Source organism: Bombus bifarius, unplaced genomic scaffold, assembly GCF_011952205.1.
Source record: "Bombus bifarius isolate JDL3187 unplaced genomic scaffold, Bbif_JDL3187 scf7180000007973, whole genome shotgun sequence".
NCBI classification, from domain to species: Eukaryota; Metazoa; Arthropoda; class Insecta; order Hymenoptera; family Apidae; genus Bombus; species Bombus bifarius.
This window is the reverse complement of record NW_022884359.1, coordinates 4,209,027-4,219,123: the sequence shown is the minus strand read 5'-3', so window position 1 is coordinate 4,219,123 and position 10,097 is coordinate 4,209,027. Positions and strand designations below refer to the sequence as shown.

Sequence of the window (10,097 nt, the reverse complement as noted above, 5' to 3'; positions counted from 1 at the left end):
TCTTTATGGTAATAAGATTTAATTACATTTTTCTTGTTTATATTTATTGCGTTTTTCGACCATTATCTTAACCAATTCTGACATTCAAATTATTAATGCTTCTATCGTATTTGCTGTTATTTAATTTCAAATTTTGGATATACAAACTTCTCTGGATTTTTGTATTTAAATTGTTCAACATTTTTTTAACGAGGTTTACATTAGAGAATTATTTGGGAACAATGTATTTGCCATAAGAATTATTTCCATTATTTGAACCTGTTGTCACGCGTATAAAATGCAGATATGCTAATACTTACGAACAACGGTGCATATAAATTCAACTTATATTTACGGATTATTCCTCCGTCTCGGATTACCAGAAATCATTGTGCAAGCAATTTTGCACGTAATTAATATCCACACGGTTTATAATTTCTCCCAATCCCGGTATTCAACAGCAATTCACCAGTTAGTTATGAACAATAACAGCCAGTGGTACCTCATCAAATACGCGGCTTTCTTTTTTCATTGGGATTCTTCATAAAAAATTCGGTGGTTCGGCGCCAGTTTGCACACTGCTTTATACAGTGTTCAGTTGCAAGCAACCGGCGAAAAAGCCGACGAAAACGCACGTCCTGCTTTCTGATTACTTTCGGCTAAGCGCATTACCGAGCGTCGATGAAAAGTGTGCCGTTGTTCCGCGTTTTCCGCCGCTGATTAAACATTCCATCGCAAAATACAATGCAATTAAAAGTTGGTCGCTTAATCCGGAATAATCCGCGGGAAATTCGCGGCAGGCGTGCGAGTATGTGCGCATCGTAAGCGAAGACAAATTTTTACCGGGTCCCTTGAATTTTTCCCCCGATGTTGCATGATACACAAAATTCTTATTTTTGACAAACGAATTTTATCTTCTACGTGCTAAGAGTCGAATGGAGTACGCTGACTTAAAGAAATTTTAGCATTCACGTTTTCATACGTCGATAGATAATACCCTGTCGTAAGTTTCGTAGTTGTCACCCTTTCAGACAGATCCTAACACGTCATCTATCCACGAGATCCAGCATCCATCGGGTCGAACAGGTCGAACCCGTACGTTAATGCAATGTCGCTTTAAGCCTACGCGACTGCGTTAATTACGCGCGTAAGTTCGTTGTCAGGCCGCCTCGTAGGCAACGTTAATTACCTAAGTGCCAAATTGGATCCACACGCGACGCTAGAAAAGAGCAGCCTTAATTCTCGCGAAAGCCGATTGGATTAGCGGTCACAGCCATTTTCCACGTAGCATGCTCTTTCCTGTTCCGTTCTACCCTTCCCGTGCTCTGAACCCTTGTCGAATTGAACGGAGGAATAACGGAGGAAGAACCAGAGGAAGCTCCGTCTGCATAAAATTAACGGGCTAAAAGTTCTTGCTCCTGCGTCCGAGAAATTGCCGACTTATACTACGGCCATCACGACCTCTCTCCGCTTTTCTCTATTTTCCGCTTATTTCTTCCGACGCGCTGTCACTTTCCTCTTTCCTACCTAACCTAACCCCTTTCCACCACCCCTTCCTCCTCTCTTTCAATCTTTCCTTTCTCTCGTACCAATCGCTCACCTTTCTCTTTGTACCTATTCCCCCTTTTCCACCATCTACAGCTTTCTATCCTTTTTCCATCGTAATTCTTGCCCTTCACCCTTTTTCTAGCTATCCGTCGTCCTCTGTCCTCTTCTCTCGGGGTTCTCTTTTTCCCAGCGCACCACGCTTTAACCCCTTCTTAACCCCTTCTGTTACTTCTTTACCTCATCCCTCGTTCTCGTCGTTACCCTTTCCTTTGCAACCTTTTAAGGTCCTATACAGTTACCCTCTGCCTCTTCCTGTCATTTTTCCTTCTCTCTTTCGCACCTTTCTAAATCTATATCTCGTCTTTCGGGATCTTCGCCTTCTTGCTTCGTCCAATTTTCTAACATGGGACGGTATCACAAATTTTCTCCACGTTGCATCTGCGATTCGTTGTGTCTCGCGTTCTAACTTGTCTTGTCACCCTTTCATTCCTCTACTCGTTCGCAGCTGGTTCTTCATGTGACGCGTAATCCATTTTCCGCACTTGGTTCAATTCCCAGTCACTTTCCTCCCCATTTCCATTTCCATCGTCGTTTTGTTCCTCTTCGATACTCTTCTATTCTGTCCTGGTTTCTTCGTTCTTCCAAGGTTCCTGGTTGTATCTTATGGGCGAGTTTGATTAATAGTTTCAACCTGTAGAGATTTGCACATATCCATTGGCCAGTATTTTTCGAAGCTCCATCGTGATAAATGTCCATATAGTGGACCATAGAAGTATTCGTATCTTTGTAATCATTCAATACGATTATTTGTTTAAATTTTCGATTATATCATAAATAATCTACGGATATTCACGCAAATTCATATTTTTATACAAGCAGTTAAAAAGGTAAGACTTAGGCAAAGATTTGTCTCACTTATTCAGCATCTAAATATTTACATATTATATACATTTTTGGATGTTATGTGCGTTCTATGCGCCTCTAAAATACGTAAAAATCCGCAGTCTAATCATAATACGTTGCTACATTTCAATAAACGATACATTGATACAGTATCGCTTTCCCGATCAACGTTTAGCATCCTACAAAGCGTTTCCAGAATTAATGTCAATAGGGTACGGAAAAAAGCACAACCAGCGTTTCACGCGTTTCGATGGCTCGTCGTCGCGTAACACGACAGTTTTGGCCATATGAAAAACAGGTTGCAACCGGTGAAAAACGGGGGAATCGTTGCTGAAATGACCAATAAGTGTCGATGTTTTCCATTACTCTCGCAGAAAATTGTTAGCCGTGTCGTGGCCAGGATAATATCGACCCTGTCACACGCTTTCATACACTGTGTGGCAAAGCTTGTAGCTACGCAACATGTGAAACAACAAGTTTTTGAATCAAATACATCGAATCGCCGCGACAGAATAGCATTTCACCACGTGAACAGGCTATTTTTATATACTTCGCGTTTTGAAAGGAATTAATATCGAGTTGCACAATGTCTGCCGAAAAGCTTACACTTTAACTCGCGCGAGCGAAATTTTTCGAGTAATCTGTCGGACGAAAGTTAGCTGAGTTTTGCGGGGAATGTAATTCACACCGCGATACAATGGAAAGCCGTGCATTAACTCGGTGAATTGTACTCGCGAATTATGCAAATATTTCGAGTTCTTATCTTTCATAGATTCTCCACGAAATAAAAATATTCACTATCAGTTGTGTTATAAGTTTGCACACTTCTGGGTATTATATTTTGAGATTTAATCTGTAGTTTTGTTTTTGTGACATTGCAGAAATTATTCCACTTTCGAATTTGCAATATTTTTCACTAGTCCGATGTTTATTGTTAATGTTGAAATACCTGGAATTATTTCAATATTTGGAAAATCGTTGTAGTTCAGAATCTTTCGTAAGAGATTCGCGAAATATTCAAAGCGCAACGGATCACCGTTAACTCTTTGCAATCCGAATTTTATTTCAATTTCGTTACCAGCAGCTCCCAACGCTTTTAAGTGTTTTATTTGAAATTTACTTTAACTAAAAAATGAGACAATTTAAATAAACAAAGGAAGAAACAAATTCACTTAAATGCCAATTTTATTCACACTATTGTTGTATTTTGTAATTTTTAACTGTATGATGTACCTCGAAGCAATTTTCAGGATGTAATCCTCGTTTTCTTTCGCACGTTTCACAAAAAAAAGTGGACATGAAAGAATGTCGAGTAGGACTCGACAAAGGAGCCCCCGAGATAAAACCTGATGTCGAGTCACACTCGATATAGAAGTGCAAAGGGTTAAAGAGAATAGTTTGGGGGTCAGCAACTTTTAATGGGAAGCGGATAGCTCGATTTGGGAACGTTCAGTAGTTAGGAAAAATCGAACTGTTGCAATTCTGTAGCTTTCAGCCACTGTGCGATTACTGTTGCGCGTGAAAAACTCCGATTCCGCGGAAATATATCGGCGAGGACCAGGCTGTGAAACAAATCACGGCTAAAGAATGGGACCCGTCAAAGTTGCCTGAAACTTACTTTAATGGAATAATAACGACCTATTAGCTCCTAGAGAAACCGAATAAATTCTAAACTGAAACTAATTAAGCGCATTAAAACGTAAACTCTCTGCAATTTGTTTTTCGAAGGGCAATAAACGCGATGAAAAATTAAACGACTGAAAATAATTACGATCAATGATGTAAGAGCACTTCAGGGTCGACAGCAAATATTGTTTGAATTTTTCCAGATGAAACAATCAGCGGTTATAAAACGTTGTAAATCTAAAAAATAAGAAAAGATTTTGGAAAAAGCGAGATGGTACGGAAAATAATTGAAAAGTGTTGCTGTTTTTCTGAAATATTTCTTGGTTTCACTTCTCATCAATGACGCGTTATATTTACTTGATCAATCAGCTTGTTATCTTGATTTATGAGCCAACTCCCCGAGGGCACCGAGGGCAACCTGACCGCGACTTGCGCTGTTCGACTTGAATTTATCTCCCCACGGAATGTCCGATCTATTCTCCGGGTATCGCATGAATATTTCACGCTAGTCCGTTGCTCCATGAAACTTGCACAGCTCGTTGCTTCAAGCTTGATTACACGAACGTTGACACGAAAGGTATCGCTTAAATTGATCGGCTAAAGATCTTCTTCACGCCCTTTAATCTTTTCCGAGGATTTTAGCATTTCTCTCACCTATAGCCTTCGACAGTTTCTAGGTCAAACGCCCATAATCAGAGTAGCGGAGATTTTTTACCAACTATTCATGTAAACTTAAACTTAACTGTTAACTTAAATTTAACTTAACTGTTACAGAGTAACAGGTAGCACGTACCTAATACTATGTATTGTCAAGGAACGATCATCTATCGATTACCAATACTCGTTAGTTCTCCACAATTCCAAGTCTCTATCGTTTGAAATAATTCTTCGAATTAATAACAAATTCAACAAAGCGATTAAATGACACGTGCAATATTCAGGAACGATAGACATAATCCAGAAATGACACGAACTGAAAGTGTTTCTCTCAACCTTCTTCCATAAAACCTTGTTGTTCTGATTACTGTAGTTAAAAGCCAAAAAGGACACCGCGCTGTTTCTGGTTGTTCGTGGAATTACACCGTTGGACGTGGGCATCGTGTCGGCTGGTGAAGAGGCTGCTTTGACGCCGTTGAAGGGTAACTCTGCAAACAGTGTATGCGGGACCTTCACGCCGGTGCACTTAGGGCATCAGAGAGTTATGCGACGCGGGGGTTGGGACGGTAACGGAGGCGAGGGTCTTGGCCAGCCAACCAGGGGTAAGAGCATTGCCGGTGGAGTTGAACAAGGTAATGGATGGCTCATAACCGAGTTACTTACGTACCGCAGCCCTTGCGTCTTGCATCGCCTCGTTCACGCTCACGATTTTCCTTCGTTCACCACGGCGAAGCTTGCAAAAATTCGTGTCAATGTTTACGTTCGTGCCGCGAGATAATGCGGCTGTCTCGTCATCTTGACTCCACTCTCGAGTATCGCTCGTTTTCTTGCTCGTATCCACCGTCGTCGGCGTCGTCGTCGACGTGAAATCAGTTTTTTAATAATGTTGAGAAGATTGAAAAAGCGAAATGTTTTTCATGTAGCTCTTTCCGGTATTTGAAGAACGAAAGACGAAAGTGTCTTTAGTAAATAACCGTAGGCTATCAAAAGACGATAGAATAAGTGTGAAAGGAATTCTCCTCTTTTTTCTTCGTGTTCCTCAAAGAGTCGCTTTGTCGAGCGGGTAGCACGAATCGAAATTAGTCGGACGGATGACGAGAATTTTACCTCCTCGTGTACTTTCCCATTATTTTACATAATTTCCGCGTAATTTTCATTCGCGCCCGTTTTCACAGCGCTGATCCGTTTAATCTCTCGGCGTGCTTCGATCTAATATCGTTTGATTAACTTCGGGTTTCGTCGCGACAAAACGAATTATTTTTAGTACGCGTATGAGTACGAGTTAATTAACGCGGCCGCCAGCGATCGCCGAGAACGCGTCTACTTTCGCGACTCGGTGTCGGGAAATTAAACCGAAATAGAGTTTTCCCCGGTGATATTTTCACGCTAGACAAACGCATCGATCGTAATTAAATACGCTTAATTGCGCTTCATCCGCCCGTACTTTTCTCGAACGAAATATCTGTCGCCCTTTTCAAATACGGTCCGAGTGGGTCACCGTCGGCCAGCAGTATTTTTAATGTCTCATCTTCAACAGCACTTTTTACTCATTATACCATGCCGTCTGGTTGCTTCATTTTGTACCCATGTGCATAAATACCAAGGAAAAATTCGTGTGTACCGTTCGCTCTGTCGTACGCACGCGTGCGCGCGATAACAACCTCCAGATAATGTGGTCGCAAGCGCACGCCGAAACGAATTACATATATTTAATTATTCAAACGACATGTACAACTCTGTGTACGGTTGCACCAGCGCTAATGAATCTCGATTACCGAGAGATGTTCTGCTATTGCAACGTTAAAATTGACAAATAATTATTATAAATAATTGAAAATATCACGGCCGTGGACTTAGAGCGAAATGAATTGTACGCGCTTAATTATTCAACCGACGCGTGCAACGTTATATAGTTACAGCGAGGAATGAATTACTGAATCTCTGTTCTCGCTGCTACGTTTCAACCAACCAAACTTCTAAATTTTAAAGTTCAAATTAACATTTACGCGATCGACGACAGAAAACAAACGCGACAAATACATTTTTACTGATTCTTTTACTTTAATCGCCGTTTGGATATATATTGTCTATTTCCATTTAGAAGTTGAAACAAATCGTTCAGCAATAAATTGCTAATCGCGCTTGTTCGAATATATAGTATCTATTTCTATTAAATTTGTATAAAATTCAAGTAGTATTGCTTAATAGATCACTGACACTCGCCTGGCTACATACTGTCTATATTTACTTAGAAATTTCCACGCTCTCAGTAGTGTTGTTTAATAATTCATTGACCATGATTGTCTAACCACATATAGTCTAAGTCTACTGAGAAATTTTCCAGTGCAGCTTATCAAATAATTTTTTAACAAAATAATAACACAGTCTCGATAAAACTCGAAAGTTTGAAACGGCTCGCAAATTTTGGTACCGACGACGTACTAAGTTTTGAAATTTCTCCCCTGTAAAAATGTCACGTGCTTCCCTTGCATTACTCGCTTTTAATGAACGTGCACGATCAAACAAACGAAAGGAGGTACAATTCCCACGACAATGCTTGTCTCGCGAGGAAAATACCAACATTCACGTGGTCAAATCGGCGATATATCCGGCAAGGAACACTGGCACGAGATAGATCCGAGCAACGGCACTCTCGACGCGAGTTTATTATATTTTTTCCGGGAATGTCGGTGGCGTTGACCGCGATTGTCTCGCCATGGGAGTGTGTAGAGCGACGCGGAGGAGCGAGGAGAAGCAGCTCGTGACAGGAATGAAAGGTACTTACCAATCTAATTCGTCAGAGAGCCAATCCACGAGGAAGGTAACAGCAATCTCGAAGCTCCTTGAACCAGGTTGGAACGCATTTTCTGACCAAAGAGATCGGAATGAAGTCTGTGGGAATCGTGAGCGGAAAACTTGCCCCGTTCTTGTCGTTCGTCACGGCGAGAATTTTCTTTCCTTCGGCAATTGCGCTCGACCTTGTCTAATCTGTCCTCTCTTTTTCTCTCGACCGCGTTTCCAAAGACGAACATCGATTCATCACGAAAAGACGAAAGGTCGACGGAGAAATAAGTCAAAGGGAAGAAACATCAAAGCGCGGCTGTTTTCTGCACTCTATAAGCCCGACACAAGGCGTTTGCTAGCGCTATGTAATTTCACGCGGTGCGTAAGGTCGTACGGGCTAACACAAAGCTTTCCATCCCGCGGGAACTTGCCTCCACGACGCTCTCCTATTCTTGAATCTGGAGCACCAAAGTTTTACTCGTGATGAAATAGCAGGACTTTCCACTGTTTGCGTTCGTAATGCTCGCAGGCAGTCGTGGAAATAAAAATTTCTTCGAGCCTTAAACGAACAAATTTTACTCTACATTTTATAGTTATTGCTGAGGTTGACTGATAGAGGAACGAGTGGACGAATTTGTAATAGAAAAATATATTGAAATAAGTATAGGTATACGTGTAAGTACAGGTATAGTGTATGCTGATCCTCACTCTCTCAATGTTACAATACAATAGAATATGATAGGGAGCACGTTCATACATTTATAGCAAACGACATGACCAAAAAAAGGTAACCGTGGTGTGCAACTCTAGCTGAAGGCTACAAGAAACAGCAATAACAATCTACTTATAGCTTTTTTGTTTCTAGACTTTGTAACCCAAAATAACATTTATATTCAATGGTACAGTAATATGGACCTGTCCTTGTTTTCAACTTTTTGCTTCACTAAATTCTATTTTCATCGTAACAGCGGTGTCCAGGTTACGGGTATACAAAAGGAAAGATGTAGTTTTTCTTGAAGTAATTGCCTCAAAAGTTATTTCGAGATATAAAACAGGATATATAATACTGGGACAATTTTAAAATGCCATCAGATTCGTTTTCCTTCTTTTCTTTTTTTTGAAATTGCTCCGTTATTTATGCGATTAGCCAGTAAATTGGTGGAAGTTAAATTTAATAACCAGGTTGCTAACAAAGTTTTCTTTGCGTTTGTCCTCATTTGCAAGCTACCTATTACGATGATCGCTCTGACTTTCGAAAAATTCTCAACTCTGTCCTCTCCTTTCGTTCTGAAACAATGGATAACGTGAACTTCGTGGAATAGAGTTTCTCGGTTTGGTATGTATGTACCGCTAGAATTGTCTCATTTGTATCGTTAAGACTTACCGCGATTCATGTCTCGAGTCTAAATAAATTGTATTATATTATCCTGATTGAACATGCTCACTGACTAGGACATCTTCAAGATGAGGCGATCTTCTGTGGAAATTTATCTATAGGCCGTCCTTATAATTCCGAGTCCGAGCGCGGACACATTCTACCTGCGTTTCTGCCTCGATGTCTGCCACTCCTACTGCTCTTTCGTACATGAATGTTGTACACGGGTAGTACAAAATCAATCTCCTTGCGTTTTCAATAGATCTCTGGAGCCTTTGAATTTTAACGAAGCAATTTGTAATTCCATATTTATTGCAATTTAAGCGACATAAGTGTCAGGAATAATTAAAACATGCCATATTAACGATGAGAGCGTAATTTCTTAAATATTTTTCAGATTTTTGATACGCCTTTTGTGTCACACGTGAATAGAGAAAAATAGAAACCAGGACGTAAGATTCACGACATGCCCAAATTACGATAAAGAACAGCGTTCACAACAACCAGAAGAAATAATTATAACAAGTCGCCATATGTTTGAATTAATGCCACGGTTTAAAATTCATTCTGGAGTCTAAGTTGCTGATATAAATTGATAATAATTAGAAACACCGCATAATCGGAAGTTGCAAGCTCGGTTTAACAATAGCAAGATGATCGTATCTTGTTACAATTAATATAAATCACATTGTGATCACGATAATGTCCTTTGTAGGAGAATCTCATTGCAGAAGTGACACATCCGGTGCTTTCTGACACGCGGCTGTGTTACGCAAATGCAATTCCATTCTAACAGTAATCCGTATGTACCGGGATGGCCGGTATTATATACTATAGGCCAGGAATCGGGAGTGACCTAGTCTTTGTGACACATATTCATATGATAACCACGCCATTAGCGTGACTGTATTAACATTAATTCGCAGGGACCCTGGTCTACCTAGTATCAAGCGTTAAACACCTATTAGCATCCATTCTGAAAATCGTCGATATCGTTGAAATATTCTAATTTGACTTACCGTTACGGTTAAGAGGATTCCGGTTGCTTCCTCGTAATGGAGGCTACGCTTTTCAGAGTCACGTTACGTGCATAAAACCGACCACCTAAAAGGCATCTGAAAAATTCAAGACGCATGCAGCATACCACGGGACGGATCTAAACCAGCCATCTACAGTTTATGCTTTTATTGAAACTTTCGCGATAAATCCTCCTAGTAAAAAGGCC

General features: G+C 40.4%; 1 long non-coding RNA gene across 1 annotated transcript; it reads right to left on the bottom strand.

Annotated features, from left to right (window-relative positions):
- Positions 1 to 201: 201 nt before the first annotated feature.
- Positions 202 to 5,431, bottom strand: LOC117216728. The gene is made up of 3 exons (XR_004489407.1): positions 5,381 to 5,431; positions 5,050 to 5,201; positions 202 to 2,218 (listed from the first exon to the last, which is right to left on the bottom strand). It is a non-coding gene; the product is annotated as an uncharacterized LOC117216728 (long non-coding RNA).
- Positions 5,432 to 10,097: the final 4,666 nt, after the last annotated feature.